Raw genomic sequence first — 23,452 nt, 5'->3', positions numbered from 1 at the left:
ATTTAAATATTATCAAAAAGGAAACGAAAAGATATGCATCTGGTAGACAGTGTTATGAAAAGTATTCAAGATAAACTAGGACTAACAGAAAAAGGGAATGATAAAGACATAAAGGCACGTACAGTTCTTGATGACATTGACGATAAGAATTAATTTGATAGTTTAAACGAAGAAACACATCAGTTTCACTAAGGAACCGCCAAATGCTGGATATCTGAAGCAAGATCGGTAACTTCGTTTTATATCAGACTGGTTGTCTCTAAAATTAATATCTTTAGGTAACCATTAAATTCACACTTTCCAAAGGCATACAAAAGTCTTTGTTGTACGCGTCAAGTGCTTCAGCAAAACATTTAATAACTTATAAAATCGTCATACATACCAAAAGATGGCTAGTTAGACTAGTACTGGTAACTTTTTAAACTTTTTGTCCGAAATGGAACATGTGTACCAGCGATATAGCAAAATCAAATAAACGTAAAACATTCACTGGCGATTGGATCAAAACTACTAAAGATGTATCTATGATAAAATTCCCGATTTTTAAAAAAGATTATAATAAGTTAAAATGACTAATTTATTAATGAAAGCAGTTTTTGAGTCTTTTATTTAAAGCTTCATGCTGTAATCGCATAAATCTAATAAAATTAAATTTAATTGAATATAGTTTATATTAAAAGTTTTTTAAAATATACTTTTGTTATTGCTCTAAAAAATAGAACTTTATTTGGTTTTCTACTTTTTTTTAGTTTTTTAATGTGTAATTTATTATAAATTATGGAATTCTGAAATTTTTAGCTGGAATTCACCTCCAGGTGTCAATAATATAGAATCAAAACTTAATTAAATTAATCGATTAACTGATAAATTCTGAAAAGTATTAAAATAGTTTATTGTCGTCAAGAACATATGTATACTAAATTTCAAAACTATCTCGCATCAGGAAATGAGTAAAAAAATAATTACAAAATACCCATCTTCACAAGCATGAAACGAACCAAATTAATTGCTTAAAAAGTTATACACTAGGCTTTCTTTCTTGCTTAATATACTTCTCAAGGCGCATATTTACACAGTTCTTTTATACAAATTTATAACTGTTTGGTGAAAATGTCATTCAAGTGTAACCGATTTCCCATCGATCAAAAACATATCCTTGAATCTAAATTTTCACGGATTATGTCATTTCAATTCATCCGCTTCTTTATGCTCAATTCTTTTCTAATAACTTGAATTTAAACTTAAATTCTGAGTTGCACATTTTTTATTTTCCAAACCCAGTGACAACATAGCAATAAAATAAATGCTATGTCATCAGAAAATTATCTAAACTTAGAGACAATTATCATCTAAAGCTGTATAATTTCTGATTGTGCATCCCTGCTCTCTTTTTTCTACTTTCTGCCTTCCTATTTAACATGCATCGTTGGCTGATCATGGTTCTAACAAATCTTACTCAGGTGAAATTTCTTGTTTTAATAATCATAAAGATTAAAGCCTTCATTTAGAGCTCATCTTTCATTGCCTTTACCAGAAAATTCCTTTCATTAGTATAAAATATGTAATGCTGGTTATTAAATATTCAGGAGTATTAATCTTGCAATTCATATTTTTATTTCTTGATTATTAAACAAGAGTTTGCATCTTTTAGACATTTTTACCAGGTTTTTTTGCTCACTTATGGCAAGGAATCTATGGTGTGCTGACCACAGTAATGTAGTAGACAAAAGAGATGGTGAAAGCATACCTACACTAACTGACGAGAAATTTACAGAAGTATAGCTCAGCTTGCAACTTTTTCAGTCGTGTGATTTTGAAGTTAATATAGAAGATCAATATTAGACAGTCAAAATAACAAATTATATTCTCAGTGGTGCTAGAAAAAAAAATTGAAGTCTGCGCAATCAGAAGTTAAACCGTTTATAAATTTAAATTAAGTGGTTAGAAAATTTAAGAACTCAGATAAATTGAATTTATTACATTTATATTATCCGCAAAACTATAATATTATAAATGGATTGTTTAAATTTTATTTATGAATAATCTCCCACCTAAAGTTTTATTCATAATCTGCGACTTGGAAGTATTGAAGGGGGGCACCGGGAAAGACATCCTCGTTCTCTGCCAAAAGTTCGAAATCGCTTCTGCTGCTGATATTGCTTCAGAAGTATCATTAATCTAAATCCTCATAATTACAAGAGAGAAAATTAGTTGTCATTTTAGTATTCATGTTAAACGCAACTATTTTACATTATATTTGTGCAGATAGAAAGTGGGTATTTTTTTCTTTTTTTGCACTAATAATAACTTTTAAAGAAATGCTCATTTTCTTTAGAAATTATCTATCAACGTCTTGAAAAAAAGCTTCATATCACCAGTATTATATCAAAATGTCATACGTCAAACGCATTAAAAGCTTTTAAGGATGCAAAACACTGCATAGATTAACTACACTTGCTCTTAAATTCTTGTAAGTAATATGACAATATACCACAATCTCTATACACATTTAATGGGCCCAGCTGTTATATAGAAATTTCAAACGTATTTTTTGTATGATATTTCATATTTTGATACAACAGCGACATTTTGTGTTCGGACCTACTTTTATACTAAATTGAACTGACACATGAAAGCGAATAAAATACTGAATTTGTAATTTGATATGTAAAAATAATCTGATCCCGTTCAATAAAATGTTGTAGATATCGCATAGCTATAATGGGACTAGAAGTATATTCCTTCCCATGCCTTTCGAAACATTTGACCGTCAGGTTTGGAACTTCTGTAATCAGTCAATGCATTTCTTTCTGTCCTCTGTATACTCCCGAGAATAGCGAAGGGCGTGGAAAGGAAATCCAGCATGTTCCACCAAATCATCGCGCGCGAAAGAAAGGTCTTTGCTCCGAACTCTTATATAATTATCGCCTGACTGAAAGGGGAGTAAATAGTTTTCCAACTCTTAAGTTGACAGTAGATAATTATGCTTTTTATTTGCTGTTACAACACTAATGTATGCGCGAGCGCGTGAATGTTTCTCCATTTAAATTATGCATTTTTAAAAATGTCGATTCAAAAATTGAAAATTTAATAAATATTAGATATAATGTTTATTAATTCATACAAAACCAATCTGATAACTGTTGTACCTGATTAGACACTTCGCGTCACAATCCGCATCCATACAGACAGATCCATCAAGAATGTTAACCAGTTAACTGCTTTTGACTGGTATACTGGTCATGAAAAAAGTACACTTTGCGTTAAGACGAGTTTATTCAATCACAGTTATTATTTATATAAATGTTTAATTATATTTCTAATTAATTATTATATTTATATCATATACATGTGTTTAACAATTTAGATATGCATTTTCCGAAGAAGTCGAAACTGTTAACTAGTTAACAACTTGTAGCTGTAAAAGATTAGCAGATGCGCGTGCCAAAAACAGTCCATTGCAACTCTAAGGGAATTTATACAAAATATTCGATAGCCTATAGAAATCGGGAAAGGATTTAATGATCATAAATCTTCATATCTTTTTAAAGAATTAATTTCTTACCTAAGACTGCGCTCCAGTAAGCTGTGTTCGGATAAACAATCTCAGTTGACGAATCGGAAACATTTTTACTACTGTGACAATTGCTTGCCGACGTGTGCAACACATCATTGGCGATTTTGTGACAAAAGCGACAAACTTAGACGTCTCTGGAACGTCTTTCCAACGCAAATGGTTAATTTGGATATGTAGCATTTATTCTTGCTATGTAAAAAAAAAAAAAAAAAATGATTTGACATGAGTCGGCCAATTTTTTTTTCTTAATTTGTAAGAAGTGACAAAAATGCATGCATTTTAACTCTTATAGTGTCATAGAAAGTATATTTACTACCAAATTCACCAATCTTTGTACACTTTTATGTAAGCTGGCATAAGTTCTCACAAATTTATCAATAAAACAGAAGCCTAGATGGTTTAGTTTAACTCGCATATAATGTCTTAATTTTTTACTTAAGTTTCAATTAACCAAATTAATTAATAAATTAAATTAATCAAATACGATAAATGAGTCACTTTTTTCAAGTCTATTTCAATCCTAAAAATATTTTAATGTACTATTATTAGAAAAAGCCTTTTAAAGGGTTAACACATTTTCCCCCCTATTCCAAATTTAGGCATGCTTGGTCAGTACCAATAATAAGAAGAATATTTAATATAACGTTATTCGATTAACCGCAACGCTGTGGTCATTAAGATGGTTATATAAAACCGAACTCTCGCAGCCGGTGAAGGTTGCAGAACAGGTTTCTAACATTGAACTTATCGTAAACTTCCAATCCAGAGAGCAAGAAGATCGCGGTGTCTGAGGAGCAAATGGGAAGGTATCCAGAAGTAAGTAAATGATGCGCAATTTTTTTCTCTTATGTAACGGGATAAAATCCGCTAATATCTTACCGATTTCAATCTTTTTCGATAACAAAGAGAATGGATCTTTTATCTGATGTATGACACTATATGCAGAAATATTTCAGTAAGCTCAAATATAAAGTATCGATTAAATAAAACAGGGGATTAAAGTTTTGTTTTAAAATTAAATTATTTTGGATTATCATGCTTGGATATGGATGCGGATGTTGTCGCGAAACTTTTAATCTGGTACAACTGAATTATCAGATTTGTTTTATATGAATTAATAAACATTATATCTAATATTTAGTAAATTTTATTCAATTTTTGAGTTGGTGTTTCAAAAAAATGTATAATTTAAAGAAAAGAGTTTTTGGAGAATTGTTTCCCATAAGAAGGAAAAACTGCTTAAATTAAATATAAAACATAATTAAAATAAACTACACTTATATTTATTTGACTTATTAGGTTAGTACCTTTTTATTATGCTTAATAAGCTTTCAACTTTCTATCTTGGAATAATTTTCCAGATAATATCTTTACTTTTATTAATTATTTTGAATACTATAACATATATATTAAAGCATTCATAGACTAAAAAACTATAGCAAATTTTAAAAATCAGTGTAGTTATATGTCGAAAAATGAAAATTACTGTATCAATCAATTTTAACCCTTTGCTGTCGGATGTTTCCTCTCGATCGCCATGAAAAAGGGTGCAGAATTTTGACGTTTTATTTATTTTTCAAATTTGATTGTTTAAAATATTTAGAGTAATAAGAAGATGAAGATTAATTTTTCTGGGAAATTCAATTTAAAATAGTTATGTATTTTTCGGAACAATAAACAAATCTTTGTATTGGGTGAATAATTATCCATCGAATTGCTTTTCCGAGAGTAAAGGGCTAAACTATTGATTTTGCTATTTTATCGAACTATTCATGAAAATTTTGTCATACAATTTTCCATTTTTATTAATTTTATGCTAAAAAGGAAAATAAATGATTGAAAGGTGCAAGCTTTTTTTACTAAGTCTAAAATTATTGAAGTCCTCTAACAAGTATACTTACTTTTGCGACTTCTTTTTATTGTTATTTTACTTGCTATACTCGAACTCATTATGACATGTCGCACATGTTAATTATGCGAAGCCAACTAGTATATGCAATATTAAGAATATAGCTATTTAATTTAGGGTTTGTAGTTATTTAATTTTTATTATAGTTATTAATTTTATAGAGAATTAAAGTAAGTTATTCAATATCTTTTATATTTGATAGTAAATTTGGCATTTTTTGTTGTTGTAAGATTCATATTTTAAAAATTATACTTGATAGTTTTGAGTTAAAAATTGGAAATTCCATAAGCATTTAACATTTTTTACAAAAAACTTATACGATTCTAGATAAAATTTAATTTATTTTAATTATTTTTTAACAAACATTTTCATTGAGAGAAATCTTTTCTCTCAATAAAAATGTTTATTATAAATAATGAAATTTTCAGCAACCTATTAATTTTAGAAAGCCTTGTATTTTTAAAAAAATTAAAATAATATATTTTTGTTTGATATATTTGGTTTTATCTGTGGTATTTTGTTTTCTATATTTGTATTTTTTTTTTAGTATGAACATATTACTAATTTTTTTTAATCAGTAATTTCCGAATTTGTTCTGAATTCGAATTCAAAACATGAAAAATGAAATTCACTGGTGTATGCTATAAAACATAACCCTGTGTGGTGGTGGTGGTGGGAACACTTATAATTCCAAATTTTCTCTACAAAAATAATAATGGTGCAGAATAAATTTTCTGCAAAACGCAATGATAAATACAAAATTATATAAAACTTAACATTATTATTTTATGGAGCTTAACATAGATTTAATTCGGAATTCTAAATATATAAAGATAGAGAAGCGGTGGAATGACTCTGTCATTCTAAATTCGTAACTTAAAATGTTATAGGATGTCTTGAATATTTTACTTTTCTGTCGAAGTTTCAGTTTTAGACCTTATGTAAAGAAAAGGAATCCACTGCAATCATTTAAATTTTTTTAAAAATTTTAAGTAAATAGTTAAATTCTTAACCAAATAAGGAATTATTTAAAGAGTATTGATTGATAAAAATGGGACCAATCTCTCGCTCCTTTCGAAAATTTTAGTTTTCATGAAACGAATCATATGGTTTCATTTGTGGGGATAATTGAGTTATTCTAATAAATTTCAATAATCCGAAGAACAACAAATTTGGAGAGAAATTTGGAAGTCAATTTCTATCACGATTTGTAAAATATATATATTCTTCAATTCTAGAAACTTCTGAGGCACTGATGTTATTTATATATTATTTGTTTAGTAATATCCATGTAGTATTACTTACATAATTATATTAATTCCTTATATAATATTTAAATAAAAAAATGTCTTAGCTTTTCTGGCGCTTCTTTATCGATTATAAGAAACCTTTTCTCTATCTAGAGTTCTGAGAATGATGTTGTACTTATGAATGCTGAAAAAAAGGGAAATAAACACCCGTTTTAGGAAAGTGTAAAAAGCTAATTAATTAATTTTATAAATATTTAAATGCCAATAAGCTTGACTCGAACGCTTGCTCACAGAAATATTGAACTCGGTTTTATGACTATGCACACATATTTGCCCACTCTGATCGTTCCATGCACATCAAAGCATTCTAAAATGTTTTATCAAAAGCGAGGAAATATCATTAGGAAAGGAATCATCGACTTTCTCATTTAACAAGAATCCTCAAAAATTTATATCGACATGTTCTAAAACTAACTTGTACATACAAAGTAGAACCTCAAATATGTCATAGAAATTGTCACTTAATTTTTGTTCATGTCTGTATATTATTCATTTTTTATTTGAGAACCATTGGTAAAAACAGCTTAGACTAAAGAATCTACAGCTTTTCTTTCTCTTTCTTTTTGCATACCGAAGCAAAGCGGATGTGATAAGATTGTCTTTATTCTACATTGTTACATTAGATTAAGAGAGAATCGATAGAACCCATTCTTTTTCCCGTGTCAAAGGCTACCATTTATGGTATGAGATTCAATATGTGAAGAACGGTTATATAAAATATATATAGATTATTTCGAGTTGTCGAGATTCTTGCATTGACTTTAGATAAGATATATTTAATAGAAAATTGAAAAAAATGACATCAAGGAATCTTTTAATAGGAAGAAACCAAACAATAAGCGTGAATAGGTGTAAATATAAACATGCAAAAACAATGTCTCATCAATAAAAGTTATCAGGTCAGAATCCCTATTTTTGTACTCACGTGAGAAAAGTTATTGAATCTGGATCGCCAAACATTATTTTTGCCATCCATAGGACTGGCTTTTCGATTACTAGGGTCACTAAGACCTAGTGAAAAGTCTTCGGTTTTGAGACTAGAGGTTCAAAATCGATTTCACTTCAAAAATTGGGGCGGATTTACACTATTACACGTCAAATATGACGTTTGGATCAAACATCCTGTTGCTGATGCGATATGGAAGTTTGAAGGGAATGCAACCTACTGGGACTATTTGATGAGAATTCAAAATTACAAGGTCTATCAAATTTTAGTGTTGCTTGAAAACGGGACGTTGATTTCATTAAACTAAAATTGCCCATTTATTAGAGAAAATCTAGCTTTCCGAGCTAGCAATACTGTTGAAGTTATGATACATTTTACTCTCAACTTGTTCGATTCCATAGTACAAAAATTTAATCGAAGGTATTAACTTATTCTTACGCATATTAAGGAATTTTGCATAAAGATGGGAACACTATATCAATTTCTAGTTTCTTTGCCTTTTAAGTTTATATTTCATTTATATAGAAATGAAATATAAGAACTTTAGCATTCATTTTGTTTGATTGTATCACCACATATAGTTAAATTCGTAAATAGCGCGTGCATAAAAGTCTCATTTATTTTCAGCTATTGTAGAGATTTTTAATGTATCACTAGATGCAGCTTCCTTTCTTTATTGATGATTTCCTGTATTGCCGACTTTAATAACTTATAAGACCAAAGAAAGATAGCTCTCCGCAAATCCTTGAACTGGCAATGAAGTTCAGTGCCTTTATTTTCGCCGATGTCGATACAATGTTTAGCGCGGCGATACATTACTAAATATATATTTTTTTCTTAGTTTAAATTACACAGGATGAAATTTAATTTATCTACTCTTTGAAGTGAAATTATTTTTTACTCGTAGTAGATAGTGTTACTAATTTATTTTATTGAAAAAATCTTTGAAAATGAATTTAATGAACACCATTTTAAACACAACTTTCAGAAGTAACCCAGTAAGAGGAGTGCTTATACAAAAAAAAACAAAAAAAAGTCCTTTTGTTATCTTGTTGTGAATATTACCAAAGTGTTTTAATTATTCGTTGTAGGTCTTTTACTATTGCTTTAGAAACTTTAAGTCGACTTTTTCAATGTTAAAGGGCATTTCCATAAAAATAGTACTGCTTTTACACCACAATGTCAATTTTTAAAAACAAGGATATGGTTTTCGGTTGAATATGATGGTTTGAAGTCATATTGAAAAAAGGTATAAATTACGCCTAACAATTTTCTTTTATGCTTCTCTGATTGCAAACACTCTGATACTCTGAAAAATTGCTTTAATCCAAAATTGTACGTTAATTGAAACCGCCCTCAAACGTTTCTTTTTTAAAAGTGGAGAAGTTATCAGTTGACCGTGGTTCAAATTTGCGAGATCAGTCCCAAAACAGCCCTGGTGTTTCCCATAGGGACGCTTATAAAACTAAATTCAAAGTGGTATGGATTTAAGTTTATTTAAAAATCAGCTAAGAATTATTCCTCTCATAAAAGAGAAGCAAATAAAACTTTGCAAGATAGAAAATAGATTACTCATCACAATATCAGTAACTATTTTACAAAATTGAATTTCTTTTATAAAAAAGGAAGGGATAAGAGATAATCTTTTTATTGAATACAGATTTGTCACAATATCCAGAAATATTTTTATTAATTATCAACAAATGGATATAACTCGATATTTTTCAATCTTTCTTTATTCAAAATACATCCATTGAAGTAGCAACATTAGACAATAAAGTATTTGAATTTTAATAAGAAAATAAGACATTTCGTCCTTCTATATTATATTATTGAAGAGCAAGGCCATTTCGCATTAGTATCGACATTGCTTTTGTAACATTAAAACGATGCAAATCTCGCATTGATTTATGCATTGCTTTTTAATTACTGTATTTTAACGTCAAATTACTAAATTAAAAACGCCAAACTTATTCCTGACACGTTTTCTGCAGCAAAGAAAATGGCAGGATCAATAAATATGCAAGGACAACAAAAAAATATAGCTCTAGTTCATCATAAATGCTGGTAGTTAAAATATGTATTAAGTTTTGATAGGAATATGATAACGGGAAAATGTTTAACATGGCTGAAATATTCAAAATTGTACTCGATTTTTTTTATTTAATAAAACAATGTATTCAACAAAAGAATCGATTATGTAACTTGATATTCAGTTTTTATATCATGTGCTGAAAATGGCAAATTATGGACAATTATATTAAAACGCAGATAAGTTAAATTCAAAGCATTATACTGGATAATTGATGTAGAGGATTTTTAGGTCCTCACACTCTCCAAGACCCATGAAAAAAGTGTTAACGTTTTATTTTTTACGAAACTGATTTGTAGTTGACTAACCATCGTATTCGGCACACAATGTTTTTGTATCAGGCTCGAGCATTATTTTAATCATGAAAATGAAACTTAACATTATAATTCTTTTCAAAGCATTTATGATGAGTAATCTTTGAATTTTATTGGTGTTGTATCTTTGACGTAACACATAGCTTTGTTATAATAAGCTTAAATAATTTGAAAATTGCTTGTTTATTAATTCTAAGAAATATTATAATGCAGTTTTTTAAATTTTCTCCTTGTCTGCAAACCTCAGATTAACCCTTTGTGTACGGAAAAGTAGTTCGATGCAAAATTATTCACCTATTGTAAGGGCTTGTTTATTGTTCCGAAATATAATATATAATTGATTTAAGTTGAATTTCCCGAAAAATTAAAATCTTTTTAACATTCTGAAGGTATTTTTAACAGTCAAAATTTAAAAATAAATTAAAAGACAAAATGCACCGTCTTAAATAGCAAGTGAGAGTCACCATCCGATTGCAAAGGATTAAAGTTTTCACAATTCATTTATTTGCTTCGATAAATACAAAGTACTTAACTTTTTTTACTCATATTTTGCTGCATAGTTTTGAAAAATTCTTGCAATTACTTTGTCAGTGTGATGCACTTCGTATTTATAAATTGTGATTAAAACCTTAAAATGTATTAATTTTTTTTTTGTTTAGAAAGGCACATTTCTCTTTTTAAAATTCTATATCCTTAATTTTCTGGAGCTTCTAAGACTTTTATTTTTGAATATTTGAATTCGACACTCTTTCGAGTAGCCGATTTGCTCTAATATCATATTCCCCTTAATTTTTGAGGCTTTTTTTTTTCATGAAATCAGAGAAAAGCGTGAAGTTTTCTGATCGTCTTGGGTTTTAAAATGGCCTTCTGGCCAAAGAACGTGCACGATGCAATTTAATACGTGTTACGAATTAATATTCGTGAAGCTTCTTTTTCTTTATTCTTCTAAGGTAGGAGAATGGTAAGAATTATGGTGAGTTCGATCTCTGTCGGGTAGACTTTCCTCTTTTCTATTGTTGGGTTACTTTCCTGTATGTCTTCACTTTCCTCGGGCCATTGAAACGATTCCATCTGCTTTTTAGGTATAGAAGGTTATGACACAGTGACTCATTTTAACTGTTGATGTATACTGTATTAAAAGATCAGTCGAAACAGGATTAAAATTTTGCGTGTTTCTTCAACACGTTTGTTACCGCTGATGCCATTTGATTCGTGTTTATGATACGTATCTAATTAGATGACTCCATCTGTTATTAAAGATGGTAGTGAAGAAGTCGTATAGTTAGATATAGAATGTTCAAATCCGTAAACATGTTTCATGGCAACGAACGTATTAAAGAATACTGAGGGAATGTCAGAAATATTTCTCATTTCACCCATCGAAGCCATTGTACATACAGAGTGCCCAAGAAATCAATGACATATTACAAAATTATGTGAAAAAAAAAACTAAGAAATATAAAAATGTCTTTAATTACTTAAACTGGAACTGCGAAAAATATCTCTCAATGTGAGATTCTTTGCTCATAGTATGTTCAAGCGATACTTAATTCCCCTCTATGCATTTGCAAGCGCTTGATGAATTTCTGTTTAAATAGCTGATGTGATGCACAGTTTTAAACCTTGCAATTGCAACAAGGCATTTGATATAAACCCATATGGAAAAATATAAGGAACTTAAATATGGAAATTGTATATGATTTCTAAGTGAAATTTTCTCATTAAATCATCACTAAACTGATACACAACGCTATCTATCGAATTTTGAGAAATAAGAAATGTTGTGAAATAAAACCTTGAGATACGCTTGTAATACGTAGCATCGAAAAAATGCGTTATTCCTGGTTATCTTTTTTAGATAATTTTGTAAGGTATCCAAAAATATTTCGACACTACATCACAAAACAGTTATCATCAAATTACCTTACTTATAATAAGCTTGTGATGTTCCCCCTCCATCGATTAATTTTATTTGCAAATCTAATACTTCTATAATAATGGAAGCATATTAGATCTATATCTAAATATTTAATTTTTTCTAAAGCTTTTTGATGTTAAATTTAGTATTAATTCAGACATTTTGACGTAAATCTAAAGCGTTCTTTTTTAGTGAAATAGTACAAAATAAAATTCTGAATTTGTAAATCAAATAAATGAGTTTTTTTGGGGGGAGATTAAAATATTTCATAAGAACTATACGCTGCGTACTGAATTATCCCTTTAAATAAAAAAAAATATAGCAATATATAAAATTATATATAAAAATATAACTTTTGGTTGGTTGCTGACAGCGACTGAAGAGTGAGAATAGGCAGCTATAAATATACATTTTTAATTGGTATACAACAGTCAGAGGTAAGGGGGTATTGATTCACTTTATAAAGAGACATCTGATGGTGGATGTCGGAATTATATCTCACCCACAACACTCAATACTTACCCAGGAATAGAAACCGGGCCCACCGTGTGTTAACCGCCTTTCCAACCGAGCGACGTGTATTCGCTTAATCCATTTGAGTGATCTACCATGGCTATCCTTAATTCCATTCAATTCTTTGATTATTTTTGCTTGGATAAATGCATTGTTATGAAAACCACTTTTCCCGATAGATCTCGGCTCTTTAAATCGATATTAGATACCTTCTCGCGTTACGTGCTAAGATGTTTTCAAGGTTAGTTAACAGAATATTGTTTCGAGAACATAACGCTATCGTGAATCAAGAAGGTAATTTAAGAGTTTTAAATTTTAAATTTTTATTTCGTAACATTTATTTCTATGCTGGTGACGAAAACGATTTCCAGCTTGAACTGTCAAGGTAAGCAAAGCAAGGTCATTTGTTGAAGTGCTCAACTGCATAGCTAATGAATGAAAATAAAATCATTAGTGCCACTCATGCCGTGTCATTTTTTTAGCACAGAAAAGAGATTTTTAGGTACATCCTTAATATTTTTTTCTTATATAATTAAAAAATATCAGAGAACGACTTTCTTTAACGGTAAATTAGGAGACAGCTACCGAAAGCTTGAATAAATTTCCATCTCTTTTTGCTAAAAAAAGTTTTAAAGTTTTCCAAGGTCATCAAAAATACTTTTCAATTAAGTTATCATTTTGTCATATCTGGAAGATAAATAGCTATAGAAAAATCTTAAAAGGCGTGTTATCCGAAAGAATATTATAAAGTTATTTCCATCGAAATAGGGAGGGTACATGTTTACGTTTTACCGGTGTAGAAATTTCGAAAATTGAATTTGTTTCAATATGAAGATTATGGAAGTTATATTAGTCTTACGAATTAAAAAAAAAAAAAGAATTAGGATTCGAATTAATCTTTAATCCTTAAATTGTATTTTTTTATATTAAAATTTTATGTTGACACTTTTTTACCTATTTATATATATAAAACGCCTTTTTAAATCTTGAATAAATAGAGCATTTATAAAAATCTTAAATTTGATGCCGTAAAAGAAATTATTTTATCTTGTTAACCCTAGGCCTAGGTTAACCTAGGGCCATTTTTTTCTAGTCATATTTTGTTAAAATATTTTTAGGCGTGAAATTAGAATAAGAAAAGGGATTCATTTAGCTTATTAGATAAATTTAAACTGATTAATTAATTTGGTTAATTAATAATTAAGTAACAAATCAAGACGCATCATTTTTTTTGAGATAAAGAACTGAAGCATCTAAGTTTCTGTTTTACTAAAAAAAATTTGTCAGAACTAATGCCAAACTACATAATTTCATACAAAGATTGATAAATTTAGTGGGAAGCATACTTCCCATGGCCCTAGAAAGGGTTAAATGATATTTGAAGTACAATTTTCTATTCAGATAATTTTCTTTTCTTTCTTTTCCTGTTTTTTAAAGAATAAATAGGTTTTTTAGTTATATATGAAAAAAATAACTAGTTATAATGAAAACAAAACAAAAAAGTTTGGATTCTGCTTGTTAAATAGTTAAGAACAGTGTAAGACCAAATACCGCCTTTTTTACTTTCTCGTAGCGAAATATACAGAAAGAAAGTCTTGAAATCATCAAAAAATATAATAATAGAATTCGAAATTTTGTCGAATCTCTCTTGGTTTCAGATTCCAAAAAAAATACAGTCCGAAAAACATTTTTGGCATTATGTCTGTGAACACGATAATTCAAAAACGCTTTGAGTTTGACTGCTGAAATTCGGCAGATGGAACTACGATCAAATTTCTAACAAGTTTTGAACGAAATCCATTCCCATGAAGTCTGTGTGCTGACTGTTTCGATTATGAGTGAACTCGATGACTATAAGAAGCACACAGCTAGGTAGATAAAGTTTGGTACAAAAGGTTAAAATCTAAAATATAGACATTTATGAGATTTTGAACCAAATCCATCAAATAATAGACCTCTGTTGGTATGTACTTTTTCATGCATGTAAACGCTATGAGCTACATCAATGAAATTCGTTATGTTATCTTGTGACCACAATTGCAGTTTTATGTCAGATTTTGGTGTCAATCGGGCTGCGAAAAGGCGATAAAAATACATATTCTCAGGATAGATTCAGAAAAAATGCTAGATTCAAGCCAAATATCTATATTTCCAAACAATTTTTAACCATTGCTATGTAAAGTATTTGCGGTCTTACTCAAAGTTTATGATCTTATACAGAGGAAAGAGTTTAAGATTTTTTATGAATATGCGAGAAAGTTTCGGGTAGACTACTTCCGATGATTTTTTAGGAATTGATTTGTTACACATAGTTCTAAATACTGAGTGTAAAAGCAGGACTATGTACCTGAAACCACATACTTTTTTCAGTGTCTCAAGGCTGTTATAAATTTGAGTGCAGAAGACGGTTACCTGTTCAAACTTAAAATTTGATTATCTGGAATTAAAAATATCAGACAAGTACCGTTTTTTCACACCAATTTTATTATACAAATGCATAACAATTGCAATAAGTGAAAACTAATAATTAAAAAAAGAAGCTGAAAAAAAATTGACACGCTATTTAAATTCATGGATTTTTTAAAATAATGCACATTGATTATAATCGTCTGATCTTAAAATATAGGAATCAGAATGGACATTGTTATAAAAATATTTCTTTATTCTCAGAATTTACAGAAACAGGGAATTTTGTATTCAATAAACGGAAAACAAAATGAGACAGTCTAGATGGCATAAGTCCAAAAGGTTGTAAAATGTTTCTTAAAAGTAGTGGAACCCTTTTTAAATTTTTGTTTTCAAGAGGATTCTCTGAGCTGTATAAAATTATGCCATGACAGGCTGCTATTTTAGTTGCTATACTCTTATTAATTTTGTATTAAGATAGAAAATTGCTTAGACTTAAAATTCGATTTTGTAGAAGCCTCCCCTAAAATTATTTTCCAATTAGTTTTTATAATTCTGCTGTCTGATTAGATCGAATTTGAATTTCTGTCTCAGCACTAGCGTTTAAAAGAAGGTACGTTTAATTGTGGTCATAGTTCACATAACAGATTATTTGTGTGGAAATGAAGCCAGGGAATTGGATGCGTGATCGAGTTACTGAGAGCACATCGAAATTAAGTCTGTTCCATGTTTTATAGACTTTAACAGAAATGCATTTAATTTAATAAATTGGAAGAAATCAATTTTTGCCAATATAAGATGTATCTGAATATAATAAAAAAATCGGTCATTCTAATGATTGAAGTTATTTGTATTGATAATAAATTTAACTCTTCTTGCAAATTCATAATCCCAATAGAAAAACGCCAAGCTAATAGTCTTTTTCAGAATTTCTAACATAAGATTAAGCCGCAATTTAATTATTTGTCCTTACGGACTGTGCTGATATTGTCCCAGTAGCATTTTTATTTTTGCTTACTGACTAGCACAGCCGCTGTACTAAAAATGATTAGAATTTCCTTCTTTTGTTAGGTTAATCTGTCTTCACTTGGCTGACTATTTCACTCTTTCACATATTACTGTACCATTCTTTGTGACAGGTCCGTTGCTTGCTATTGACATTAAACTTAGAGCTCTGGAGGACACGCATCTTCAAACGTCCTGGTATGCAAACAGCCACGTACAAAATTACAAATAATAGCTTAAGTATGGCTTCAACCCTCGATAACAGTTTGTATCATAGGTATACGCCCTATACAGATTACCTATTATATTTGAATCGCGATTCAATGGCTAATTTCTAAACCATTAGAGAAATGCATAATAGTTTTAGAGGGGAAAAAATGCTTTAAAATGTAAGAAAATGATATCTTATGTAGTTTCAGTCAGTAGATACACCACTGTAAAAATTACAAAATCTAAATTTTCATGCAGCCCTTCATTCCTATTGAATCGTATTTAGTAAAATATTCTTGACATATTAACATTTTACACTCCAAAAAATTTTACTCTTGCTTGACTAACACTGAAGAAATTGTGACCGTTTTCATTTTATTATTTTAAGTCAAATAACAACGATCTCAAGCAAAAAAATCATCTTTTGTTTGATTCATATCCCTCTAGGCAGCCACTGAAGTGGTTAAAAATCTAATTTTAATTTTTAAAGTTTCATAGCTCGGTAGTTTGGTCGTAGGAGATTGGAACTATTTTTGTTTAAAATATTAGTGTGCTAAGAATATTTTACAAAATAAAATGGACAGGTCAGGAAGATCGCAAAAAAAAAAAAAAAAAAAAAAAAAAAAAAAAATATTGCAGTGAATTTATTGGCTAAAGCAACTCTAAAATCATTTAAATGAATTTCCCAATTGTGAAACTAAATGCCTATCTCTAACAATTTAGAAATTAGCTATCGGGTAACGATTAAAATACTCCGACGATGGAATATTTAACTAAAAATATTTTGCACATAAATTTTTTTTCACTGATCACATATAAAAGAGAATAATTATCTTAGACAGAATCTAGTAAAATATTTTTTTTTAAATGATTCTCTTAAGCAAATGCCTCAAAATTATGAAAAAGTAGCATTAAAAAAATTAAAGCAATACACACTTCAAAGTTTAAAGAATTCAGTATGATGAATAAAGTATGAATAAGATGAAAGCGCCAATAAATTGAAGGCGCTTTCTCGAAGCGGCAACTAATTTGCCTAAATTCAAATTTTCTTATCGGTTAGTTTTGGCCTCAAAAGTACAGGACTTCTTTAATATTACGTATCATAAATATGATTGTGTAGCTTTATGTGTAAAGCGTATGTTAATAAAATATGTTATATGTAGCGTATGTTAATAAAATGTCATATGTAGCGTATGTTAATAAAATGTCATATGTAGCGTATGTTAATAAAATATAATTTTTCCATTATTTAAAGCAATTTTTCAATTTGAACATCATATCCATTTCTAACGGCTTAAAAATTAAATACTGGATCTCGAATGTAAGCTAAAATATATCAAATAAGCACAGTAATTAGTGGTTCAATCAAAATACTTTGAAATATTTTCTGATATGTATGTGAAAATTGATTATCGAACTCAATGGCAACTTGTAACAACAACCAAATTAACCTCAGTTTATTGGAATGTAACAGATATTCGCGCGATGGGCCTGCTAGAGTGAGGAAGTATTTAAATGGTGTATATTCCTTTTTCGCAGTCGCTTCTCTACTTTTGAAAATAATTAAAATGGTATGTAATTAAATATTTATTCACTCACCTCAAATACTATGTTTTATTGAAAGACAATCTTTGGGAGAGAAATTGAGGAAGAGATGAAATATAATCTCTCCAAATATTAAAAGCAAATGTGTGCACAAATATCATACTTTACTAAGCATATATGGAATTTTCAATTTGGCGCTAAAGTCCTTTGTAAGTAATAAACATGGACATGTGTTTTACATGTGTATGTGTTTTTACAAAATTTTATGAGAAATTGGTTGATTGTTCAGGATTCAAGTCCTTTCATGTATAATAACTTTAACGTGAAACCTAATTTTACAAAAAATATAATGTACAGTAAAACCTGTTTTTATGCGGTAGATAGGACCGCATAAAAAAACGTACAAAAATATTCGGAAATTTTATAAATACTTATAAACAATTTTGTACGACATACTACAGAAAAATTTTTATGCGGTGGACAGGGACCGCATAAAAAAAAAGTCGCACTTAGAAAATACGTCAGTTATTTATGAAATACATGAGAAAGGGCATCAAAACTAAATAAATAAATTACACATGGAAACATTTTAAACATTTAATTTCTCATTGTATACATGGAGAAGTTTTCAAAATGCATATTATTTAACTCACTGCTACTCGTTGTTATCCAAAACGGAGATGGAATACTAGTTTCTTTGATATTAGAATTTTTATTTCTAATTGAATTGTCTTTCTTTTCACTTTTTTTTTTGGCTAGAATTATTTATTTTAAGAGAGTACTTATGTCTAAAAATAAAATAAAAATCATAAACTATATAAAAATAGAAACAAAAGTAATTAACCTCTAATCTCACTATAAAATGAACCTTAATCACATGAATCGTGGATAAAACCCGGAATATGAAGCGTGTTACTACCCCGTCGAGCGAAAATAATTGAATGTGCATTGTCGGGAGACCGTTTAAAACAAATAGACAGAGCGTCTTGAAGAGTACATGCATATGTACACTGATAGGAAACATGACAATGGTGGAAACGCCGTTGAAATTCATATACCGCATTAAAAAATCGCACTTCGTATCGTATAAAAATAAAATCGCACAACAACAAATTCGCATAAAAAGGGACCGCACAAAACAGGTTTTAATGTATAAAGTCCTTTTATCGTTTGTTTTAATTAAAATTCGAATATCAGTTAAATCGGACGATTTTTAAAAACCACCGCAAGCTCATTTTCTCCATACGTAATTAATATTTGCTATATTAGGACAGCAAACTTTGCTCATAATGTTTTCTGGAGTGCTGGATAGGTTGTCTTCGTCGGAATGATTGATTTAAACTCAGTTTTAAACATAAATAAATCACTGCTTTAAGACCAATAAAAAAATTGTTAAAAAACGTATGAAAATAAGATACTTAAAAAAAACAGTGGTAGAGTGGTTCAAAGTGCAAGAAAGATAATTTTTGTTAATTCGGAAGTAACTGAATATTTGATTTTTGTATCTTCAAAAGTTGATGGTATCTTTTCTCACTGCTTATACAATAACTGTGCGAAATTTGATAAATTTGAAGTTAATTTCTTGCAAAAATGCCAAATATTTTTTTAATCAAAAATTCTTTATTTTTTAAATAAAAGCGTTTTTATTTTGGCTCGACGTTCATTCTTTTCGAAGTTATTTGTTTTTATTTTCACATAATTTACGTTTGACTTCTATTTTACATCTTTAAATGCTTTTTTCTAAAAATTTTAAATTTTGTTAAAACCGTTTTACGAAAAACCTCATAAATTAAAATTTAAGGCAGATTTTTGCCCAAATTTGATTTAATAATTTCTCAATATGTTCTGCAATTTTTAAAACAGAATAAGCAATCTGTCAATTAAAAAATATTTTAGTTGAAAACTTCTTTTTATTGAAAACTTCTTTTTGTAAGTTGAATCTCAAAGATTCAAAAGAATTACAGCTTATCTCTTAATTAAGAAGCAAGATGACTTATTTAAGTTATGTGCAGACTTTTGACCATATCATTTGGTAAATTCTTAAACTTGAAATTTTTTACTTTATACCTCTTTTATTTAAAAAAAAAATGTTTCAGTTTAAAAAAATAAATTTTTGGCATTTAATTGACGTACTTTTCTTTCATGTTTTATATAAAATTAAAAAGTATAAATATTTTATAATCTTCAAAAGTATTTTATACTATTCGTCGAAAAGTTGGAACGTAATCGCTTACCTTGAGCAAAATTTTATCATTTTCTGCTATTTCAAAAATATTACTGCAAAGGTTGATTTTAACTTTACCTTAAAATTAAAAAAATATATATATTTCCAGTGATATAGATAAAACTGTTGTGAAGTTTTTACCTCATTTTAACAAAGCTCCTATATCTTTTACCCGAATCAAATATTTTAAACCTTTTGCACTCGAGAGGACCCTCTCGGACATAATTCTAAATGGTGAACTCTTTTGATGTTTCTTGATTTCGAGAATTTAAGAACATTATTTACAGAACTGCAAGAAGTAGCGGACTGTTTTTCCGAAAAGTCCACTTTTATATTTAAATCTTGCAGCACTAAAAAGAAGTAAAAATTTCCAAATCCAAAAAAGAATCCACTAAAATAATTATCCATATAATTCTTTTCTACTTGCAAAGGATTAAATTCGATCTCCAACAATACTTATCATTTCTGAAGTGATGCCAGGCATTTTCACTATTTCATCAAGCTACCAAATCATAAGTTTTTCTGTTAGTAATAAGTTTATTTGTTAACCCTTTCTAAGGCCGTGGGAAGTATGCTTCCCACCAAATTTATCAATCTTTGTATGAAATTATGTAGGTTGGCATAAGTTCTGACAATTTTTTTTTTTACTAAGTCAGAAACTTAGATGCTTCAGTTCTTTATCTCCGACAAAATTATGTGTTTTGATTTGATACTTAATTATTAAATTAATTAATCAAATCAAATCAAATCAAATAAAATTAAATTTATCTAATAAGCTAAATGAATCCCTTTTCTTATTCTATTCAAGCCTAAAAATATTTTAACATAATATGACTAGAAAAAAATGGCTCTTTAAAGGATTAAAAAGTCATAAAATTTCTCTATTTTTATATACTGAATCTTAAAAGATCGTGTTTCTATTAATACCAATATTATTTCTTTGATATTTTGTTTCAAATTCTTAATATCTTTAAAAATTACCTCCGAAATTAAAATAATAGCATTTTTTTATAACATTTCTTAGAGCATTTTTCTTATTTCATTTTCATTGCTTTCGCAATTTTTTAATTTGCTTTCCCTTATTATTTGAAATAATAATGTGAAATTTTTTTTCCTTTTTGTGCTTTACGAAATGCAGATTAAAATAATTCTATTCTTCTGTTGTATCTCAAATATGTATTTCACAATTAGCTATATATTATGTATACATATCGTAATTTAAGTAAAAACCATTCATGGTGAAAGTAAAAGCCTTTTTATTAAATTTCGTTGCTTTAAGAATTTCGTATAAACATTTAAAAAAAATGAATGTAAGAAATTGAAATAATTGAATTCATTCGATTCAAAATATATAATTATATCCATGTTTTTTTTTTATCCGTTGAAATTAAATTCAATAACTGATACATTTGTCTTGTGCGTTTTTTTGGTAACCATTTAATCGCCGAAGGCGATTAGTAAAAATAAATTCTGAATTCAACTCGTTGTTAGTTTTTTTCCCGTCTGAGGGTTAGAAGGATCAAAAGTTCATGGTTTAATCAGCAAGATGAAGCACATAGAATAATTTTTTTTATTTTTAGTTACCTATTTTTTCACCTGCTGATTTGATTCTAAAATAGAGCATTATATAACAAAACATGAAGGTTTCCATTTATTACCCGGACCGAAAAGGAAAAAAAAAATTCATTTAGAAAGCAAAGCAATACATAATGAAATGACTTTCCGAAGGCTTTCCTTTGCGGTTCATTTCATAACACAGATACACGTACGACAGTAATCATGAAGTCAAGTGCAGTCCAAGGTTATGCATAGCTAGCTGCTCAACTTCTATAATTAGGCGATAGAAAAAAAGGGTCTATTGGCATTACATAAGTTGCAATTTTGCTTTGGTAAACTTCACAATCTTAGGACAACATTTTTGCACGACAGCTGGAGGAGTTATGCTTTTTTTTTCTTGAATAAATTTAAAAGGATGCTATCGCTCATTCAATGGAATCCCCCAAATAGATAAATAATTAATACTTGCATTCAATTTCCTTCAGTGAAAGGCTATTTTTAGCTTCCTGTATGCTAAATTTAGGCTGGTTGTATAACCAGGAGTTATGCTTTTTTTCTTGAATAAATTTGGAGTTAATAATTGCATAGATGTTCTTCGCTATGCGGTTAAGATAAATAGGTTTTTGGATTTCTTTTTACCTGAAATATATTTATGTATTTAACATTACTGGAGCTAATACATTCTTGTATAAATTGGAGCACAGAACAAACATCAAAACAGCTCCCCTCATTAAAAAAAAGAAAAAAAATACAGTCTACATATTCCCTCCCCCCCTGAATCTTATGCCTGGCAGTTCTAAGACATGGATCCCAAATAATAATAAGTTCAATAATTTTAAATTTATATATGTGTTTTAGAACTAATCTTTATTTCCTAATGTCAACGAACTTTAATATAGAACTTACTTAATTTTTGATACTCTGAAAGTGTTAACTAATATAAACAAAAAATAAATGGAAAATTACAAAAAAAAAAAAAAAAAAAAAACAGCATGGGAAATGCATTTTAACTACATTTTGATGCGTTAATAAAACGAAATTGTATTGCATATTTTTTAGATTATGTAGTTAACGATTGTTCTCTTAGAATTGTTCATAAAGTTAATCGGGATAATTTTCTAAAAATACGGAAATTAAAATTATTTAAAATTTTTATCATGCAAGAATTTAAATTTCAAATAATTACTAATTTCTTAACTAATTTTAAAGTACGTATTTAAGTTGCACACATAATTGAACAACAAATTGTTTCATATGCTTTTAGCTTGAAACCAAGCACAATTGTATCTTGCGCAGTTACATATAACTGGATAATAAAAAATCAGACCAACAATCTAAATCATTCGTTTACATATAAAAGACACACTGCATTCCATTATCTGAAATATAAATGATCCTGCTTATTATCATAGTAAATATAGATTATTATAGGAAGTCATGTTGGAAAATATTTTTAAAACCATAAACCATATAAAAAAACCCATAAAAAGTCATATTGAAAAATATTTAAGACCATAAACCATAGTTAAAACCATAAAAAGTGCCAGTACCTGAAGAAATGATTTTTGGAATTTTAAGATGCTGTAAAAATTATTTTTCCTCAATAATATTTTTCAAAAATTTACCAAAAACATTGAAATTTTGCTTACTTTTTAATGAATTAAAATTCTTTTAAAAGTTTTTAAATAAATGTTTTGATGTGCACATTCCCACATTCCAAAAAAATTTGCTCTAAATCTGGTAATTTTAAGTAACATGTTCCGCCTCATAATGCGCCATCAAAAGACAACAGATTCAACATTATCTTTTAATAATAGGAGATTAACATTATCTTTTTATATTGTATAATTAACATAATGTTAATTATGCAATATAAAAAGATAATCTTTTTATATTGTATAATTAACTTCATCTTTTAATATTAGA

At 28.5% G+C, this 23,452-nt stretch overlaps 1 protein-coding gene across 3 annotated transcripts in view; it reads left to right on the top strand.

Annotated features, from left to right (window-relative positions):
* LOC129960567 (MFS-type transporter SLC18B1-like) overlaps window positions 1-23,452 on the top strand; it is a 93,523-nt gene that overhangs the window by 25,363 nt on the left and 44,708 nt on the right. Inside the window, exon 1 of one of the 3 annotated variants that reach the window (XM_056074060.1) lies at window positions 4,301-4,393. The exons of the other annotated variants lie outside the window; for them this stretch is intronic. The gene's annotated coding sequence lies outside the window, so the exon portion shown is untranslated. Of the gene's footprint in view, window positions 1-4,300; window positions 4,394-23,452 lie in introns of those variants that run through there. 3 annotated transcript variants of the gene reach the window in all.

Source organism: Argiope bruennichi, chromosome X2 (genome assembly GCF_947563725.1).
Source record: "Argiope bruennichi chromosome X2, qqArgBrue1.1, whole genome shotgun sequence".
Classification (NCBI taxonomy): Eukaryota; Metazoa; Arthropoda; class Arachnida; order Araneae; family Araneidae; genus Argiope; species Argiope bruennichi.
This window is presented reverse-complemented; position numbering and strand designations above follow the sequence as displayed.